Source organism: Sylvia atricapilla, chromosome 7 (genome assembly GCF_009819655.1).
Source record: "Sylvia atricapilla isolate bSylAtr1 chromosome 7, bSylAtr1.pri, whole genome shotgun sequence".
Classification (NCBI taxonomy): domain Eukaryota; kingdom Metazoa; phylum Chordata; class Aves; order Passeriformes; family Sylviidae; genus Sylvia; species Sylvia atricapilla.
Window position 1 is genome coordinate 5,893,688 of NC_089146.1, and position 19,495 is coordinate 5,913,182.

A 19,495-nucleotide genomic window follows, 5' to 3' on the forward strand; every position below is an offset into this window, starting at 1 on the left:
TAAGTTTCGGTGCTGAGCTGTAATAAATGTGTGCTGCAGTTTTCACTGATTGCTGAGCTTCTGCTCCCAGTGGGATCACATCTGAAATATTTGGGAGTGTCAGCTGGTGTTCTACATTTCCTTGCGGGCTTGTACCTTGGGCTGTGCTGTTGTCTACAGATGTTAGCCCTTGGACATGTTTGATTAAAAACATAAGTGAAAAAAACCTGAGGAGTTTGGGATTTAGTGCTGATAATTCAGGGATCAGTAGGGTGGTGAGGATGGCTGTGTTATTGCAGCTGGAGGTTCCTGAAGCTGGTAAAATACACACACACTGGGTTTTCCTAGGGATTTCAAAGTGTTGCAAAACCTTCCCAATGGATTGGATTTGAAACCTGGACTGGGGGAATCTAGGATGTTAACAAATCTCCCAATTTCATATTTAACTCATGCTCTTGCTTGGGCTAATTTAGAGGTTCGTAGAATTGTGGGAGGGGCTGGATTGGAAGGGATCTCAAAGATAATTTTGTCCCACCCCCTGCCACGGGCAGGGACACCTTCCACTAGCCCAGGTTGCTCCAAGCCGTGTCCCATGTGGCCTTGGAGACTCCCAGGGATGGGGCAGCCACAGCTTCTCTGGACAACCTGTGCCACCACCCTCACAGGGAAGAATTGCTTCTTCACATCCAATCTAAACCTACTACCTTTCAGTTTGAAGCCATTCCCTCTTGTCCTGTCACCTTATAAAAATCACCCTCCAGCCTTTTTGTTGTTCATCTTTAGATTTTGGAAGATTGATGTTTAATTTTTTTTTGTTGTTTTGTTTTGTTTTAAGTATTTGTCATTCCCGCATTCTACTACATAAAGAAACTGCAAGGCTTTTGCCTCCACCCACCCTTTCCATTTCCCAGAGAACCCTGTCATCCTCCTGAAACTTTGAGGGTTGCCAATTTAATTTAAAGCAGGCAAATTTAATGGGTGTTAATTTTCAAATATCTGCTGGTCTCTATTTGCAAATGTGTGTGTCTAGAGATGTACACTCCCACACTGTGACATTGACCTTTCTTCTCTATCAATGCATCTGCATCCGTGTGTAGTGCAACAACACAGGCATTAATGTGTGGGTGTGTCTGCTTATATACATCTGTGCATCCCTATTCTTGAAATGAAATATAAAGTCAGGGTTCTATTCTAAAACAAATCAAGTTCTTCTGAAAGTTTTGTGATTTGCAAAAAGATACAGAAGTTCAGATGCTAATTACCTCAAAAAGTGAATGGTCTGCCTTTGTGGACACTCTGTTCTTGGACCTTTTGAAATTATTGCAGTATAAGGGAAATGAACAGTGTTTTTAGAAGCATTCTATAAAGTTCCATTAAGTAGATTATTAAGCTTTTAAAATATGATTTTTGCCCTTTTTAAAAGATTTTATTTTGTCCCTCGACTTAAAGAAGCCTTTCTTCAGACTCAGCAGTTGGTAACATTTAATTTTCTGTCATTTAATGTCTTTAGAGATGTGTTGACATTTCTCCTTTTCAGAATAGCATTTGTACTTCCTGTCATTAGCCTGTGTGTTATAAAGCACCATATTAACCTTTCTAGCACATTTAGGTGTTACACAAAAGGCACTTTTTATGGAATACTATGCTACTCATTAAATAAGTAGTGCATATTGTATGAAAGAATTGTCTGAACACTAAAATTCAATCAAGACAACCATGGGTGTATATATTAATAGTTTCAGGGTACAGCACATAATTTAAAGAAACTCTGGTTTGCCTTCAGGAAAAAACCCAAAAACCAGTTTCTGGACTGAACAGACAGTGTTTGCTGCCCTTGACTTCAGCCTTTTGTAAAGGTTTTGGTGCTGGGTTGAAAGAGCCAGCAAACACCTAAAGGAAGTGATGGGAGAGAAGAAAAAAGTTCACGTGTGAGGCTTGTCACCAAGTCTCACTTAATCATGACAGATGGCTCTGATGTGTGAGTAGTCAGAAATAGCAAGGGAAGAGGTTTAACTGAGGGCAACACTTGTCCTAAAATGTCAGTAGCTGTGTGCTGGATTAATAACCACAGGATATTAATCTGCCATGGGGCTTCATGTATTTTGATAGCTATTTAAAAGCACCAGAAATTGTCCAAGTGTATTCAATCTCTGCTTACTGCAAGCAAAGCGTGAGCAAAGACTTTGCTATGAGGAATAGTTCCAGCTTTATGGGAGAGCGTGCTGAAGTGATGGAAGGTACTTGGAGCTGGTGTATCTGCACAGAGCTTTAAAGGTTGAGGTGTTTAAGTGTTGAAATCCCAGGTCAGGTCCCCAAAGCAGTAGCAGTGCAGCAGTTTTGTGCTGCTTCCAGCTGCAGATTCTTGGAGCAGAGGTGATGAGCGCAGATACTGAGGCACTGGAAGCAAGCTCCACTGCTCCGGGTTTCAGAGCAGATTTGGCTGGCAGCAGGTCAGCTGGAAATTGCTGATGGAAATTCAGAGGAGACTTACCCTGTTGTTGTCTTTCACTCTTTATATGAGGTCTTTTAAAGTTCCTGCATTTTTAATTTGTGGCAGCCAGCTGAGAATGCTAATGACACTATCTGATGGTGATCAGTGACTTTTTTCACGTGTCCTTCTAATCATAACCTTAAAGTGATTCATAAACTCCAAACACTACACTGGCTTTTAGTTCACCAGGCAGTTAATGGTCTAATACATCTGGAGAATAAAAATCCAGCAATCAACCTTTATTCCTGTAATTGTATGATGAAAACAAAGTTAGTGACACAGGGGAAAGAGACTAGTGGAGGAACAGTGTTTGTTAGGCTAGAAAAATAATTAGCAGGATTTATTCTAAACTGAAAGCATAGCTGAGAAATATTTGGGAAACAATGTGCAAAGGAGATGAAAGAGGAATAAATGTGATTTTTCAAATGGGTGTTCACAAGTTTTGACAAGCGAATGGTTCTGAACTTTGGTTCTTTATTCATGTCATATTGAGATAAGGTCAGTCTTAAGGTGAAAGCTAGGCTGGATGGAGCTCTTAGCAACCTGGTCTAGTAAAAGCTGTCCCTGTCTGTGAGGGGAGGGTTGGAAGTGGATGATCTTTAAGATCCCTTCCAACCCAAACCATTCCATGATTCTATGATAATCTAATTCTTACACTGAAGCCACAAGCTTGCATTTTAATTTCTCTTCTGTAGGCAGAACTGGAACTTTCTGTCCAAGTTCCAGTGGTTGTGGTCAGGAAGAAGCCTGACATAATGCACAACATTTGTGTTTATGGACATAAAATCCTACCCTTTGTGTCACCTTGGGGTTAAAATGATCCTGTTAAACAAGCTGGTTTCAGTCTGAGAAAGCAACTTGCTCTGAATGTTTGCACCCCAACTATTTCTGTTTCTAATCAGTGAAGGTCACAGGTCCCTAATTCCTCTTTTGTCCGATTTCTTGATGCTGTTATGTGGCTCAGAGGCGTTTGCCTGGTCCTGGTTTCTGTGGGATACAATCTGTTTTGTCTGAAGACATATCTACAATCACATTCTGCAGCTGAGGAGAGATTTTGCCAGTATCTCACAGATACTAGAGAAAGCGGATCACTGAGAAACTGGGAGTATGAAAAACTCCTCTGTGGCATACAGGAGTAGGCTCTGGATTTTGTAATAATAGGTGTGACTGCAGGCTGCACACTAAGCTTTTTTTTCAGGTCCCAGGTGGTTCTGAAAGCAAATGTCAGAGCCTTATTAAATGAGTTAACATTATTGTTCGGCAGAAAAAGTCAAGTGGATTTTTTTGTTTGTTAGGGGTGTTTTAAAGAGTATTTCTTTTCCCAGTGTGATTTTGCTTCCTAATCTGGATAGGTTGGCTTCCTTGTGGAAATTTTGCTTTCATTCTGCCCAAGTCTTTATTCTGGTTGCAAGGGGAAGACGCAGTACTAGGTGTCATGGTTTTTGTGGGATGCCGTTTGGGAGAACACTGCTTTTCAGAGTCTGCTAAATGATCCAAGTATCCACTGATAGCTGGATCAGTTGGATCACTGGTAAATGATCCAAATGATCCACTATGAAGTGCACACAATAGAAAATATTGAGCAGTACCAGGACAACTGTAGATGCTATCTGAACGTTAGTCATGTTGGGGTACCTCACCGTGCCTTGGTAAATCCCTCCTCACATCTTGGCTGCTTTATAAAATGGCTCTGCTAAGCTCTCCATATGCTGTGGATCTTCTTTCTGCTGGGAATGGTGCATGTGGCTGGCAGCAGGAAAACAGAGGGGCTTGTTTGATTTTTAAGAAATGAGGAAGGAGAATTTTGTGGTTTTGTCACGATGAGTTAGTGAAAAAAACCCTTTATTTTTCAAGAAACATTCAAGTATCTGTATATCTGTAGATACACAGATATGAATGGTAGTTGAGAAAAGCCAATGAGTGAAGGCACTGTAATAAGGAATACAGCCTGGGAAAGTCAATTTTGCAGTAAAATACTGTTTGGGTGGGGTTTTTTTGTATATCCACGCTGCCACTGTATTGGTGAATTGGTGCCCTCTCAGGATTCCTGATTGAGACAGAGTCAGTGTTGGACACAGGACATTTGTAAGTGGAGAGAAAAGATGGGATATAATAATCCATATTCATGGCCATGAATATTCATGGCATTGAATTTTGTCATTTGTAAGATGGAAGTATCTCAAATATAACTGTAGCATAGCTTTCATTGCTGAATGATGGATTTGACAGATTTCAATGGCTGGTGCTGGGTCTGGTTGACAGGTTGTGTCTTTTTTTGATTCATCAGTAAATACTGAGAAATTAAAAATTTGTGATTTTGCTTCTAGAGCATCAGATCATACTGAGGTTTCAGATACTGAGGCAGTGAACCAGCAGTCAGACTGTTGCTTTTAAACACCTGGGACACCCAGTGCTCAATGCTGTTGCAAATTCCTGATTTTTATCTGAAAAAGGGGTTTCATGGCTCTTCTTGTCTACCTTTCCATGACTAAAAGCTTGTATTTTTTCATTTGTGCGTATAAAAACGTAGCACCAAAGAACAACGAAGCAATTTTGTCACATGTGGAGGATAAAAACACAGTGAAAACTGGAAAATGTTATTGCATTTCAAAATGCTAAAAGCAGTGGAAATGGAAATCATCATATTCATTCAATCTGAAGCCATTCCAAATTATGCAAATCATGCTAATTCAAACACCATTGATATTTAACTTCAGTTATAAATAGAAACACTTTGAATTTATTGAAAGATGAAAAATCCCACATTTTTAATGAACAATTATTATAAACATTGTCATCACTTTATCTTGAAGTTGCTTAAAAATACTGTGGAGAAGTTTCTCCTCTATTTTTTTTCTTTCTCCCTTTTAGCTTTGTTATGTCTTATCTCCCTTAGCAGCTCCATGGTTTTTTGTTTTCTTGTGACTATTAGCACCTAACTGAAACCTAACTTACTGTAAGACAAACCCAAGATTCCTAATCATTAAATTCAGATTCAGATGCAAATTTGACCCAACATACTGTAAAAAGCTTTGAGTCTTATGAAATTTGTTTGAGGAACACTTAATGGTTTTGGTTTATGGATGCTGTAAGGCAGAAGAAGGAAGCAAATCTTGTAAAAGATGCAGGTATTTTGCCTTTATTTTCTTTATTTTCTGAAGGCATTTTTCTCCTGGCTAAATGAGAGGTGTTGGTGGATTACAGGATGTGCTAGACAAGACCAGAACAGCTGAGGAGGAATTGGAGTGCCCAGAATTTAGATCTGATAAAAGATGGAATAGGGCTATCATAAAGTCAAGCTTACTTTGTATTTGTCTTTAACAAGCACTGTTTATCTGTGTTTAATTAGGTAAGTTAATGACTTCGACCTCCTGGTATTTAGTGTATAGAGATAATAGTTTATAACAATTAATTTCCCTAACTCCTCCCTAGTGCCGAGCAATTAGTCTTCAAAGGCAGCCTGTTTATCAAATCTGGTGATAGGAACTTGGAATGTAAGCCTCAACATTTGAGCCCTGCAAGTTTCTTTATTTTTTCATCTGGGAAGAGTGGTTTTCAGGGAGAAGGCATAAAGAATGTCCTTTGGATGAGGGAAGTCTAGCTGAGTGATCATGCGTTAGGACACGAGGAATAATGTTAACACAGGGGTTTAGATCCTCTGGGGGAGCTGCTTTCTTCCTTCCTGTGCTGGCAGAGCTGTGTTGCAGCAGTTTCTGTCTCAATTAAATCCTTGTGCAAAACCTTTAAGTTTCTTACCTGAGTGATGAGGAGCAAATGCGAGAAAACAAATCCTCTGCAAACAAATCTATTCAAAGTATAGATACTTTGAATAATAGACTGTGTTGTGTAACGTGCCAGGGGTCCTTAAACAGATGCTGAACTGGACTGAGCTTGTGGGCAAAACTGGTGTCCAGCTAACAACCCCAGCACTTCTCCATCAGCATCTTCCAGAGGAGCTGGTAAGCAGTTCAGAATAAGCCTGTTTGAATTACAGCCCTGGGAAATCAACAGCTCCATAGGCTGCTTGCCCTAAAAACTTGTCATACTAATGCTGCACTGTGTTAATGTAGACATTCCTTCATCCCTGTGCTTATCATTCCAGTGAGTGTCCTTCAGGGGAGAGGTGGGTTTTTTTGGAGATTCCTGCCTTCCTGAGAACCCACACATGACAAACTTAACAGTGGATTTGAGCTTGTTTTTGTCTATTTTTCATACTTACCTGTGTGCAGTCATTGATGTTCTCAGGATCAGGCAGCTCCATCTACAGAGTGCTTTTGCCTGGTTCTGAGCATCCTCTCTACTAAGTGGAAATTGTATGAGAAATCTGTAGCTTTTAAAATTTTTAATCCACTGAGAAAATCATTAAGTGCCCTGAATTCTCCACTCAGAATTAGTTAAATAAAATGACTCTAAGAGATGTCCTGTCATTTTCTACATTCAGGAATGGAATAATATATTATACTTTTATGTGCCAGAGTCTTTCGTTGTAAGAAATATAAGATAGTCATGAAAATATATTGAAAGACTGAAAATAGTATTTCAATCAAAGACTATGAAATATTAATTTGCTTTTTTTTTGTCAGGAATAGAATCCTCTGGTAATAATTTGATCCTTTCATTGGCTTTTTCTTAGTATCAGGCTAGAAACTGCTGTTATTTTCTCTTCCCATAGTTTGGTATTGCATAATGAATGTTTTTGTGTAGTTCACTCTGTTTGTACACAAATCCAGCATGTGGATTCTGTCCTTTTGCTCTGTGAGGTCTGGCACTGCTATTCTGAGGGACTTCACTGGAGAGTGTAATTCTCTCCTCGTGTGCTGTTTTTTCTACTTGTCTGCTTGTTCTAAATGGGCTATTTTTTCTAAATCACTTCTTGATCACTTTCCCTAAACAAAATCTACATTCCCCTGAAGTAACTTGATGTGTTAGAATGTGTTGAGCTGGAAGGGAGCCAGATGGATCATGAGGGTCCAACTCCTGGCCCTGTGCAGGACACCCCAGCCATCCCATCCTGTGCCTGAGAGCTTTTTCCAAAAGCTTCTTGAACTCTGTCAGGCTGGGACTGTGACTGCTTCTACCATCTTTTTAGCCCTATCTTACACATTACTTTATTTGCAGTTGAAATGGGTTTATTTTTTTTTTTAAGCGGCATTTTTGACCTGAAAAGCCTAGCTTTGGTGCTTGGAATAATGTTTTGTTTTCAAAGGTTTTGGGAGATCTGTTTTGTGTTTGTATTGGACTGAGTAGACCCTCAGAATAATCTTCTGTCTCTCACCTACAACAACAACAACAACAAAAGAATGTATCCTCAGTATTTTCTGGTCCCTCAAGGTCCCTGCTTGGTAATACTCTTCCTGCAGTGCTGAAATGCAAGGTGTGCACATCTCTGAGCTGAGCTGCCAAGTAGAGTTATGTGTGTTCAAGTGCAAATATTGAAGTTAAATTAACCAATTAGATTGTTTCAGACAAGAGTGCAATCAGTGGTGAGAAACTGGGACTATAACACAGCTCTAGTGATTTATGCTGGAAGGTGTGGAATCCGGGTGACCTGGTCCCTGATAAGGACCAGCTGTGTTAATTATCAATACAGCCTGTTAATTCCATACAGCCTGTTAATTACCTAATACAGCCTCACTCTGATGAGTCCCAGCTGTAGCCAATAAAGGTCAGTTATAAAAGGCAGTGGGCTGGCTGCTGAGGGCAGGAGCATCATGGAGGAGGAACCTTGAGGCCCATGAAGGAGCAGGATCCCGGGCAGAGAGAATCCCTGCAGTGAGGTCAGTGTGGGTGTGCAGCCAGAGCCTGTTGTTGAACCTGCAGTCACAGTCTGGCTGGGGAAAAGCTGCAGTCAGAGGCTGCACACTGATCCCTGCAGGCAGAGTTCAGCAGGAAATAAGCAGCAGTCAGAGGCTGCAAGGGAAACCTCCAGCAGGAGCTTGGTGCAGGCAGAGGCAGGGAATGGTTGGAGTCAGGATGGCTGAGCTGTACAGAGGAACAAACCAGGGCCCTTTGCAGGCTGGGATAAACAAGGAGTCTGTGTCTGGGCTCATTTTTATCCTCTAACAAGAGGGCTGCTGCAACAGGAAGGGAGGTGGATTTAAGAGAACGTGCTGACATGCAGTATTGGTGTTTTAGCAGCAGGCGTGGGCTGATCCTCACGTTACAGTTTCCAGCTGCTCTGAGTTGATCTATCCCACCACACACATGTCTGTCTTCTCCCTCCCAAGCACTGTCATCAACCTCTTTGTGACCATCACTCCTGAGAACGCCTCAGATGTACTAGAAGTAGTGTCATAAACTTAATGATGCTGTGAAAGTCCTTTATAAAAGGATTTCTTCAGACTGCATGTTAGTGATGATCCCTGCAATTTTATACCATGCAGAAACTTGTTCTTAAGATGTTCAGACTCTTCAACATCAAAAATAGACTTAAGGGGAGAAGGTATTGAGGGAGATAGGACAACCTTTCAGCAGCCTCTTAACATATCTAGTGGGAAGTTCTAATTTACCATCGAAGTGGCAGCGACTCACTTGGTATGAAGTGCCAAGGAGACAGATGGCAATGTTGAAATATTCTCTGTTGTGCCTGTCATCAGGTCTAGTAAAAAGAGAACTCAGGAGCAACAACATGTTGTAGTAGAGTAAATAATACTTGCTACCACTTTTTTTTTTATAGGGAGTGAGGTGGTTTGCTGGAAGCTCTGATGTAAAGCTGAGCTAGATTCTTTAATATGGATGGGGAAGAAATATTAGGTAGAAAGACAGGTTTATATTAATGCCTTGCTACCTTGGAGCAGATAAATTAAAATTTCATTCCTGTAGAAAAATATTAAGTTTAATTTTTAAGTTCAGTGGAAGCAAGGAGGGAAATAAGCCCCAGAGCGTTAGTGGGGATAACTCTGCTTTGACATTGGGTGCCTGCCTTTCAGTCTTCGCTTTTTGTCCCAGATTCACATCTGGCTGATGCTCTGCTTGTGCAGTTTTCCTGGGCTTTGAAGGCAGCTGGCCCTGGTTTATTGTAAGAGGCTCCATGAGAGTAACAGGGACAGGTGAAGTGTTAATTGGTCTATCACCCTTACCTCGGTGGGAAGACGAGGCCTTGCTTGAGAGGAAATATTTGCTTAAGTTTTTCCCTTGGAATAGGGACGTAAAAATCAGGATTGAGTTCTGTGCTGTCCCTTCTGGCTTGGTCCATGGATGTGGGCATGTTCTTTTGAACCTCTGTTTCAATATGTGGAATGGTGATGCAATGTTGCCCGGAATAACAGCAGCAACTGCAGTCATTTTTTCACTGCCCTAATGCACTTGGGTATTTGTAGGTGGCATCAAGTTCCTGAAAGCTTCTATTTGGAGAACATGGACAATCTTCTACTTCCTCTATATCTTTTTCTAGCTGCTCTGTGATAGCTTTCTGCTCTGAGCCTTGAAGGTTGATTTCGAACACAGATGGAAGCAGAGAAGTAGGAATTAACTTGTAGTTTTATGTAAGTATTGCTTATTTCTTTCTTGCTGTTACAAGTTGTCTTAAAAAGAAAAGTACTCTCAATCTTTGTGGGACTAGCTTCTCTCTGGACAGACAGGCAAAACAAGAAGAATATAAGGTGCTTATAATGAATGATATGATGAGCTTTAAAGGACATACATTTTAAATAGAGTAATCATATATATATATATATATATATATATATATATTAATGTTGGTGTTTCTGGTGGCAAGCTCATTTGGATTTGGTGTTTGCATTTCTTTGTCTGGACTCCAGTCAGGGCAGTGATTCCTGCTGGGCTTTTGAAACCTGAAGGAAAAGGCTGTGTTAGACTCAAATACTGTCTTTTGCTTTCTGTTCTGATTTCTTCCTGTGTAAAGATACAGACAGCTAACACTCTTCAATTTTCAAGCTTTATTATATTCCAAGTATGTTCTTAATGTAAGGTATTGTATGACCTATTTTCCCTTCTTCCACAACAGATTGTTGTCTATAGTCTTGTCTGTTGCACACATTCCAATAAAAATTTAATCATGTCTTAGGCTGGATTTTGGGAGGGAACAGGAAACAATCCATGAATGTGAGCTTGACCCTTAGGAGGCATCTTTGGTTGCATTTCCAGCTTCAGCAGGCATTAGGGCTTGGTATCTAGGGGCTGTAGAGAATCTGACCTGTGACATACTGTGCAAATTAATTTTAATCCTTCCTTATGGCTTCTGTTAGAGTTACTTAAGATCCACAGGTTGCCTTGTAGGCAGTAGCAGGAGAAAAGCTCCCCTTTCCCTGTAAATGTGAGATATACAATGCTCACTGAGAATGAAAAAATAGTTTATGGTGGTCCTGGAAAAACACATGCCAGTCCCTCAACATTTTTATATTCTCTCCCATCCCAAACAGAAGGAAGTGCACTGGACAGATAAAAATGGGAGGGATATAGGATAGGTTAGGTTGCTTGAAATTGAAGACTGGAAGGGGAAAACAAAAGTAAATAAGACAGATTTAAATTATACTTGAATAGCAAAGTTTTATTATTTTTTTTCCTTTAAGAAGAGCAGATGTATTGGTGATTCCTATCCCAAGGACATGTGTTCCTTGTTAATGATACAAGGTAGATGAAGTGCTGCTAAATGCTCCTCTATTTAGTATGTTTTCTATAACCAGGCAAGTAGGACAGAAATGTTCTGCATTATAACAAGCACATCATTAAAATGACAGATGACCATAAAATTAAATCTTGCTGTCCCATAGGGTATTTTTGAATGTTAAGTGAAAGCATCTGCAACTGATTACTTTGTCCTTATTAAGCTCAAACCGTCCAGAACTTTGAGTTTTTAAATGCAAGTTCATCTCTTACATCGTGTGTTTGTGATGAAGTAATTGAATAGAAAGATTCAATATATTTTTAATAACATAGACTTATCTCACTGATTGATTGTGATTACAGTCTGGGTTGAGATCTTCCTGTGCATGTATTGCTTTAATCTGGAGGTCTGGCTGGCAGTCTCATGGGTTCAGTTTAACATGGAAGTGTGTTATCACCTATTTTTTGATTTATAAGCCTGTCTAAGAGCAGCAGATCTAGAGGTGCATGAGCATGTATTTGGCTGTTACATGTGGGACAGGAACAAATATTGGGAGATAAAGAGGAAGAGACTGGTCTGGCACTGAACCCTTAGGAATCTTCCTGTAAACTTTGCAAGGTTTGTATTTGCCAAGTGTGTCTAAACTCAGCAGCTCCTGAGATGAGATACTGCCTGAGTTCCATGAGCATGTGTCAATGGAAATGTGGGAGCCCTGCTTTCAGACTAGTATGGTGCATGAGAACTAGTTTCCAAACAGGAGTTTATCCCGAAAGTCACTTTTTATAAGTGGCAATAGCGGTGCTGCCTCATCACGTCTCACGATATCTGGCATACAGCAGGCCCCCAAATTCACCTGCCTTTGTGAAGCTTCATTTTAGATCCATAACTGGTCACTTATAGGTTTCTCTGTTCCTTGATTTCATCTAGTGCTTACTGGCTCTAATTTGAACCTGGAAGAGACTGAAACAAAGTATTAAACCCAAAATTTATTCCAGCCATGGGGGTTGTATGACTGCATCTTCATAACTGCTGTGTGTGTGGAAACTTGGGGTTTCACTAATGCTAAAATTTTGTTGATGTAACAAACCTGCATTTAGAAAACAGCTTGCCCCCCTTTTTTTTTTTCCCCTTCTAATGGCCAATTGCATATAACAATAAGTCAGTAGTAATGTGCTTGACCATTTAATTTCTCTTTACCATTCTAAATGATATTCATCTAATGTAAAAACAAACCTGAATATGGGTTTTCCACCTGAGAGGCTGTGTTTTGTGTGAAGAATGTGATACAGGGTTTTATTATACTCTGCTAATAAATTTTAATAATATCTTGTCCTCTGTGTACTACCCTGTATAACAGAAATATATGTGTCTAGGAAGAAGGAGGAAAAAGTGATGGACCCAGGGAAACTGTGGGTCCAGGGAGACATTCAATGCTCTAGTATTAATTGGATATTAAACTATTTCAGTTGACTGGGTAGAACTTGCTGTTAGAATAGTCCAGGTTAATCATATTTTTTTCCTCCGAGTTAAATATAAAACAAAATTTCTTCAAAGTGGCTACAAACACAAAAAAAGGTGAGAAAAATAAACCCTGGAGTGCTAGTATAAAATAGGCAGTGCTTTCTGACCTGCTGACCATTTGCTGCTTTATTTACTAGGGCATATTTATTATTAGGAAAATAAATCTAAAACAGATCAGTGAAAAGTCCTGCAAACTCAGATAATCTGTACATCCAAAGGCTACAATTTTCCTATTTTACAGCCTTCTTAAAGACATTGTACCTGCAAAAACCCACAGCTATATGCAATCAATTGATTGCTAAAAGTTATTATCCCCCTAGGATACTTTCCTTTTCATATGCGCTAGAACATTAAATTTAAAAATTAGGCCTGCTGTGAAACTAACAGCAGTTTTCAACTGAAAAATGTCAATCCACTTCAAACAATTTCAAGAAGATCCTATTTTGCCCTTCACTTGCCACAAAAAAAAAAAAAAAAATTAAAAAGTTGTCTGCAGGGGCTGTGTTGCACATCCTCACTGGAGGCCAAATCCTGCCTGGCTGTGGGTGATGGAGACCTTGAGCATGGCCTTGCCCCTGTGCTGTTTTGCTGCAGTGTCTGCGGGATGGCTGGAAGGTGACATTGGGACTTTCACCAGCTCCTCTTGGGAAGGTGACAGGAGTTGAAGGACTCTGTGAAGAGCACTCCCCACTGAGCGTCTTCCTTTCCTCATCCTGCCTGACAATTTACATCTCTGGTGAGACTGAGCTGCTGGGTTTTTTCTGACCTTCTGCCAGCCAGCATAGGAACAGAAATCATGTGCTGTGTGTGTGAGAAAACCCTTTAGTAACCCTTAGGGGGAATGTCAGCACCTGTGCCCAGTGCTCTGGAAACTCAGTGTCTCAGAGAAGCTACCTTAGAGGTCGAGCTCTCCAAGAAAAAAAAAAAAAAAAACAAAGACAGAAAAACCTGATCTGGAATATCTCTGAGCTGAGGGATGTGCTCCTGGAACAATGTAATGGAGAAGGTAGTTTCACACTGGGAAATAGAGTTGCTAATTAATGAGGGATATTTGTGTGGGTCAGTGGAAAACCAAAAGGTGCTGCTTCAAATTTTGCTATACCCTCTCCCAAGTGTAGCACAGGTGCAATACATAGTAAAAGAAAGCTTATGCTAAAACCTTTTAAACTTTGTATTTTGCAGAGCCTACTTTTACGTGCTATTTTCTTTTCCTTGCCAGTGTTATGCCAGTTCTGATTTTGTCCCCTTTGATGTTTCACAGTCATTTCATGAATTGCCCTCATCCACTGCTTAGTTTCAATTGCAGTTGCCATTTTGGTGTCTCGCTAAGAGTTTCCAAATTGCTGTATCAGCTCTCAAAATCCTGGGCAATCACTCGACTGATTGAAAAAGGAATTGGAGCATTATTCACCACATTATTTAGGAGAAGAGAAAGAAGCTCCACAGCATGTGTTGAGGCAAATCCAACTCTGTCTCCTGCAGAAGCCACAGAGCTGCATTTTGTAGGATCATAATAGGTTGTTTATGCTCATTAACTTCAATATTTTGTGCCATTCAGAATAAATCCAAAATCATTCAAGTTCAGAGTGGAATTGAGATGATTATTATCATCTGTAAGTATTTGAATCAGATTTTCCTTACATTTGGAAGTGTAACTTAGTTCTACAATACATGAAATTAGCCAAAATTAACTCAGAAATGTGTCTAAAAAGAAAAAAAAGTGTCGTGTTATGGGCAATGGGTTAGAGTCATCTTAATTAGCTTCAGCCATCTAGAAACTGAGGAAGATTTTGGCTCTGTTTCACATGCTCTCAGGGAAAAATGCAGCCCTCCCATCTTAGCCATCTCCAATAAAAAGGGATCAATTCAGGCCACTGCCACCTTCTAATTTTTCATTATTTTTTTAATAATTTTTCATTCATTAACTGCAGAGGAAGGCTGCGAAACATGAAGGATGAAAAAACTTGTTTGGTTTTGGCTGAAAACCCTCATGTAGGTGCTTTCTCATCAGACAGCATTTACCTAGAGGAATATAAAAGTTCTCAGTAACTCTGAAAAGTCAAATGTGTTTGCAGGAGCGAGTTTGCCAAATAGAAAACTGGTTTGGAAAGCAGCACACATGCATGATTCAAAACAGCAACTGGATATTTGCAGGCTGTCAGGCTCCAGCAGTAAAGGGGGAGGCTGATTTCATTGGAAGTGGGCTTCTTACAAGGTTTGTCATCTTTCCTGCTGACTGTCACTCCTCATTTCCACACTGAGCTGTGTTCAGTCAGACCATACAGCAAGTACATGGAAGTGTAATAGCTAAATCCTGTGAGGTTTGTTTTTTTCTTTTTTTTTTTTTTTTTTTTTTTTTTTTTTTTTTGCATGGGAGCAGTGAAGGAGGAGAGGTTTAAATAGCAGCACTGTGGAAAAGGAAGATATGAGGTGAAAGATAAATTTTTAAAAGTTGAGTATATTTGGGAATCGTAACAAATGTTGTTGTTGTTGGTTGTTTTGTTTTGTTTTAGTGAGCAGGTAAAATTTTACTGACAATTTGTGTTTAAAAATGATTTTTTTAAATCTTTTTTTTATTTGGTGCTAGGCTTATGATAGATGGTACATGGTGTAGTGCAGTTCTGTCAGAGCTGAAGTGACTATCAGCCCATTTTTTGTAGTGGTTTCTTACTTTGATCAGTCTCACCTTGGCATTTAACTGAAATTCAGACTTTATTAATTCAATATTAATAATATTTGGATCCAGAAGTCCAAAGAAATGAGGAATTGTTGGGTTTTTTTAGCCAGCAGTGCAATTTGTCAGCTGTGTTTGTGGAAGTTTATGAAGGCTCACATCTCTCTGGATTGGAGAAAGAATTCTCTGTGTCTTATGAGCTCAATTACTGTCATGTATTTCTTTCTGAGTCCCAGGTGATGCACACTATATTTGTATGAGAAAAGAAGGGAAGCTCTTCAGGTTTGCTGCAGCTCATCATTTTGAGTGAGAGCTTTTTTTTTTTTCTGATGTATGAAAGACATCTGTCATGTGCTGTTATTCATTTCTCATGGGTAATAGCAACAGCACTTTGTACCTGTGAAACTGTTTTGATTTAAACTTTTTCAGGTGCTTTATGCAGTGGGTAAATACAAAATCCCTGTCAAGACTTCTCTGACAGCACAGCATTCAGTCTCTGGCAATGGCCACATGCACTTGCTGAAGTCTAACCTCTAATCCATTGCAGCTCAGTTTCTGGTTCATCATAATTTGGAAACCTTTTTCTTTTATACTATTTTTTCTAATCTGCCCTCCAGCATTTTTAGCATCTGCAGCATCCTGTAGCAGTAAGTTCATGGTTTAGCTACAGCCTGGGTGAGGTCCCTTTCTTTTTATTTTTGGTCCTAAACTGGTCTAGTGCTAATGTCATTCACTGGTGAGTGGTTCCTGTGTTACTCATTATTCTAACTGCTCCCTGCCATTCATCCTCTCCACCTTATTCATGTTTTGAAAACAATTGCTCCCTGATTATAATTGGAATGGCTACACAGATATATGGGATTTACTGTACCTTAAAGCCTTGTTCCATTTCTGTAATGTATATAATAATGCACATTTTCTATCCAGGAAAACCCTTAAGGCTGGATTTTCTTTATTTCGGCTGAGTAGTTTTCATTCTGCCTCTGCTGAGTAAGGTACTGTTTACATGGGCACAAGTGGCAGGTAAAGTGGAAAGGAACAAGGTATACATGTGGCATTTATACTTGTACAGACCTTCTCAAGAGCTACAAATAATTTACAGTTGAAAAGGCAAAAACAAGAACACTTGCAACGAATAATGATTTTTAGGTGACGCTCCTTTCATGTGAAAACAGCGGAGTTTAAGGTATCTGCAAAATGTATTGAATCCAGAACAGAAAGAAATCCTTCAAATACATCTGTATAGCCTGGAGGCCAAATAGACTGTGCAGTTAAATAATGACTGGATTTCATAGCCTGTTTATTTACAGGGGATAAACAAGTGCATTTATGCAGTGACTGTAATGAAAATCTTGCCTGTTTATGAATTAGTGTTAGTTGGGTTTTTTTCATTTTTGTTGTGGGGTTTTGTTGGGTTTTTTTTCCACTTGTTGTGTGTAGGATCTGCCATCCAGAGTTAAGGTGATTTTCTTTCTTCTTTGCTGTTCTAAAAAACAGTTTCTCAAACTGTAAAGTAAGTCTTGTATTATGCAAAGAAATGACTATTGAAAAGGAAAATGCACCCTCAGGTAGCATTCAAAAGAGCAATATAATAATAAAAAGCATTTTTGCAACGCCTTGAAGGCCAAGTCTTTCTATATGTTAATAATAAATGCCCCAATTTCCCAGGCATAGTATTTTTATAATATAGTTTCCCTGCCTTAGGTTTTATCTAAATAAATTATGCTTGCTGTATGCTAAAATTGGAATGGTTTGGTAACATCATGATTGGATCTGTGATAATTTACAGCGTGTCACAGCTTTTCTCTGAAGCATGAGAATCACTTTATCTGTGCATGTCTGTGGCCTAATGGGATTAGCATTGTTTCTTTTCCAAGTGTGTGCCCTTGTGATCTCCGTGCAGCGTGGACTTCTGTGGTCTCAAAATGCTTTTCCAGCACTTTGGAATACTTGGAGAAAGCTTGAAGGGGCTGTGATAATAACAAGAGAGAGAGAGAGTAGTGGTCTTATGCTAACATCCCAATAATTTTTTCCTGCTGCACCACCAGAGTTCATGTATTGATATCAAAGCACAATAAGTTCTTGTGCAGGCACTATTCTTTTTGTTTGCAGGGAAAATTTGGAACTCGTGGCTCAAAGCCACCTACAATACAATAGCACAGACCCTTTTGCAAGGGGCCACCAGAAGTACATTTGAATTCATCAATTCAGCTGGTTTTATACTCCCCTTTTCCTGGTCCTTTAATCCAGCTGAGCATGGGTGATGTTTCCTGCCCTGACTTAGCATACTGTGTTTAGCTGCTTTTGTATGAAAAAGCCTGAAAAAGTTGTTGCTTTTCGTGGTGTTTGCATAACTTCTACAATAGCATGATTTAGAAAAATAAAAAACCTGAAATCCTGCGTGGCTCTTTCACAGTTCTGAATGGAGCTGTTGTCCTGGTCTAGGGGAAAATTTGGGAGGAAGACAAGCATCATCAAGTCAGCCTAGGATAGCTGTAGAAAATTACAAAAAAAGTAAATCTTGTAACAAAGAAAACAAGCATGGTGTAAAAGGCTTTCGCTGTTTAAAAAAGCCGTGAGATGGACTCTGGCAACATCAGTAATAATGAAGGTGATATGAAAAGGTGCGGTGTTTCCAATGGTGCAGTTGGTGAGAAGCACAAAATCCTAGCAGGAATTGCTCGTGTGATAAATGGCATTGGGTGGTGACCTGTTTTTAGCTGTGTGTTTATGATGTTTCTCCTCCTCATCTGTCTTGCCTGGCTTGTCATACTCAGAATTGATGCCTGAGCCTTTCCTTAACTCCTGTCACCCCCAGGCCCTGGACGTGCTCAGGTTGTTCTGTCTCTATCCTACCTTTGTGAGAACCATTAATTTCAGGAAATCTACTGTAGAACTGGAAGAAAGGGCAAAGGAAAGGAGCACCCTACGGGCCTTCTGTCCTGTGAGTGAGGAGAGATTCTTGCCATGAGCTGTGGCACTGAACAATGCTGTAAAATATGGGATTTGAGGTGCCAATGTAGGGCCAGTCCCTGGTGGAAAGAAGTTTTCATCTTAAGAGGAACAGGTCTTTTAGAAGGTAAAATTTAGCCATGGAAGCAGTGAAAAGAACAAGTGCAAAAGGAGAAAAAAAACCACATTCATTTAGCATAAAATCAGGATCCTGGAAAACAACATTAATCAATACATCAAAGAAGATGAGGAGAAGGAATGCTTTGTCTTTGTGCAAATGTTAAGTGCCTGCAATAAATAAAAGGTAATGAAATCCCTAATTTATAATACATTTGAACAGGTTGCTAATAATCTAGCCTAATGGGAAAATTCAAATGATTGAAAGGCTGAAAACGTATTTACACAGCACTTGGAGGGAAGAAGGGGAGAAGTGGTGGCTTAAATATGTGAGATCTTTATGAAGGATCTCTCTGGGATGATTCACAGCCCTGCTTTGTGATGAGTAAAAGGAAAATGGGGACCTAACTCACCATGTGCAGAAGGACCACCAGCAGAGAGCAACAGGGGCCAGTTCCTCCTGTAATGTGCAGGAAGAAAAATCGCTGTTATGGGAGACTTCAATTTGTATTATGTTACTGGAATCATGCTGCCTTCTAACAGTATTGTTTGTGTTTCTTTAAAAAAAAAAAAATGAACAGATATAGATGATGTACATAAATGTAAATGATTACTCTTCTACTAAGAAACTGGATTTTTAGAGAATTCTATGTTAGGCCTCATTTTCCCAGATAGAGACAAAATTAGTGGTGGTTGAAGTACCAAAGGGAGTAATTAACCAAAGTACAAAAGAGCACGAGTTAGCTGAAATGTGAGCTGCAAGAATGGCTTTATAAAATCTGTGCGTGTGGGGTGTACACAGATTTCTCTGTGTGCCCAGGGCACTGAAGGGGCCCTGAATTTAAGAATAATTGGGATGCAATTCAAAAAGAGAGTTCACTGAAAGCAAGGAATAAAAACAATGAACCAGACACAAAGAAGCTAAGGGTTAATTGATATTAATAAGTATGAATCGGAATCTCGGGATTGTAGAAAGCTACTGAGGAGTGTGTGTGTGTGTAAACATACACATAAACACATACATGTACCTATAATACACATGTATTTGCATTATCTATGTCAAATATACTGTATATGTGTATAAATACACCTCTAAATAAATCAGTGGGGAGGTAGGGTCAATATTGTTAACTATTATCTTTTCATTTGTACTAGAATTTTATATATAAAAATAATATATAAATATATATATAAG

The 19,495-nt window shown here is 39.5% G+C and overlaps 1 long non-coding RNA gene across 1 annotated transcript in view; it reads left to right on the forward strand.

Moving 5' to 3' along the window:
- Positions 1-8,214: 8,214 nt before the first annotated feature.
- Positions 8,215-19,495, forward strand: part of LOC136363339 (uncharacterized) — a 189,488-nt gene continuing 178,207 nt past the window's right edge. Inside the window, exon 1 of the long non-coding RNA XR_010743973.1 lies at positions 8,215-8,247. This is a non-coding gene — a long non-coding RNA (uncharacterized lncRNA). The remainder of the gene's footprint in view (positions 8,248-19,495) is intronic.